The sequence below is a fragment of the Halyomorpha halys genome, unplaced genomic scaffold, assembly GCF_000696795.3.
Source record: "Halyomorpha halys isolate HHAL.00 unplaced genomic scaffold, Hhal_1.1 Scaffold990.1, whole genome shotgun sequence".
Classification (NCBI taxonomy): Eukaryota; Metazoa; Arthropoda; class Insecta; order Hemiptera; family Pentatomidae; genus Halyomorpha; species Halyomorpha halys.
Window position 1 is genome coordinate 269458 of NW_027113518.1, and position 2304 is coordinate 271761.

The window sequence follows — 2304 nt, forward strand, 5'->3', positions numbered from 1 at the left end:
GGAAATTGAGGGTCCATTCCCATCTTTCCCGACAATAATGTTCTCCTTCGATGGTCACCTACTTCCTTTTACGGGCGTTAAAATCACCAAAAAGTCCATCGATGACCCTTTTCCATCTTGATTCATCGTTAAAATTTCCTCGTTTACCAAGGAAGGCCCGCTTACTTCTTGACCTACCGTTAAAGTCTCCGGGATTTTCAAACTTCTCTCTTCATTTCCGGCCATGATATGGGATATATCCGGGATACTCCGGAAGGAATATTTCAACTTCCCTTGATTATAGGCCTTCCCCCCTTGGGCAAGGTGCACGGCGCGACACCACTCCAACCACACCAGGCACCTCACTCCAACACCCAATTTATCTTATAACTTTAAAAATCTATAACTTACCCTACGGTCCGCCGATTGGGATCGTGTAGGTATTCGTTTTTTTCAGCTTTTCGTGCTCTATACGATTGTCTACTGTACGATGACTTTTTTAAGGTCACGTGGGGTAAAAACCACCTCCTTAATTTCCTTAATTACGTAAAAACTGCTCGGTGGAATTTGTTCAAATTTTACTCCGCACTAAAACACTTCTGTACCAACGTTTTGGCACACTCCTGTTCTAGAAAATATTCCTACAACCACTTTAAAAACTCTAAATCATTCTATCGTCCTTTCTACTCGGCAGTCAGTAGGCAACTCGTTCCGCGTTATACTGCCCACTAGACTGTTTCGGTTTCTTGTCTCCCTGATCAACATAAATATGTCCTCCACCGAATTCCTTGTTTGATCTTTCCTTGATAACTCTCAATGCGGTTTGTTTGTCCGCCTGAGAATTGAGGATGTGCCTCCTCAATCTGCAGCGACCTCTGCTATCGTGTATATTTTTGATAGACTTCGCTTCAATTCGAATCATTAGTCGGCCACCCCTTTTTATGATGTTGCTCAATTCTGTTAGACCGTTCAAGGTCAGAAACGGCCTTCCTCAAGTCTTGGGTGGTTGCCGTGCGTACTTTTATCCACTATAGTGTCGTAGCGTGGGCTTCTGCTAAACATATTTCCGGTAGTGATACGACCTACGGGAGTGGATGAATTACCTCCATGGAAGGTGCATTCTCGACCCTGTTTTGATTTAAAGCTTCCAGGTTCAAGACTTCTTGTATGACGGTCCATTTTGTGGTCATTATTTACAGAAATAAGAGGAAAAAAGTAGAAGATTAGAAAACAACAATAAAAATTATTCTTGAAAACTAAAATTACTCCGGTATCTAGTCCCCAGGTTTCGGCACCAGTTAAATACTTAACTGCATTAAGACTAAAAGAGAAAAGGAGTGACTCAATAAAAGTCAGTCTTTGTCAGTCCCTACAAAGACTGACTTTTATCGAGTCCCGCTCGTCTATATGTATAATAAACATAATTTTTTTTTTTAGATTTTGATAATGAACTCTAAATTATCATAATTCAAATTAATTTTTTAATCTAGATGTATGTTTTTTGGGATTCAGCGGCCTTAATAATTACAGTTGTTGACTGATAATTAGAAATTTTCGTAGTCAAAATAATCTTTTACTTACTTTTGCACTCATTAATCCTATTAACATAAAAACAGCGTTATCTAAGTCTATTCTGCTGAGCTTCAAATTCGTTTTCATCCTTTGTTTATTTGATCATTAATCTTAAACATTTAATTTTATTTTTGGTGATTCCAGTCAGGCATTTGAGTAGATGAAACAGAGTTAGTACTATGAGATTATTAAAAGAAGAGGACAGCAATTGGTTACGTCCAGCTGTGATGTGCCGAGACATGTAACCATGGATACGATATTTATTTATCAATGGTTCATTCATGAATAAGGGCCGTATCCATGGCAATTTTAGCTTAGTTTGACTATAGCTAATTTTTGCCCATCACTGGTTAACAGGATTAAATGTAGAATGTACAGCCCAATCAAATTAGGAAATCATTAGCTCATAAAATCTCAAAACTTAAATATCTGTGCTTTGGAGAAGTAAAATACAAGTAAATACGTTGCACATTTTTTCCATCAGTTCATCTTGAATTATATAAAATTAAGTTTTTCTTTAAATAAAATAAACTATTTTTACTGGTAAATTAATCAGAGGCTCACGCATATCTCTTCCAGGATTTCCCTACTATAGCCGCAGAAGGTAGTCTTTCTTCATCACCCTACCCTGAGGCCAGAATGAAGACCAAGAACTTGTTCAGGGTAAGTTGGAGATAGGATGACTAGCAAATATCTTTCTTTAAAACAGGTCAATATTTATATCTGATGTGAATTGTTAGAGGCGTAGAATTT

At 37.7% G+C, this 2304-nt stretch overlaps 1 long non-coding RNA gene across 2 annotated transcripts in view; it reads left to right on the forward strand.

Annotated features, from left to right (window-relative positions):
* The window catches only part of LOC106687631 (uncharacterized), an 8439-nt gene that overhangs the window by 3715 nt on the left and 2420 nt on the right, over positions 1-2304 (forward strand). For both annotated transcript variants that reach the window (XR_001344195.1, XR_001344194.2), the window contains exon 2: positions 2131-2214. This is a non-coding gene — a long non-coding RNA (uncharacterized lncRNA). The remainder of the gene's footprint in view (positions 1-2130; positions 2215-2304) is intronic.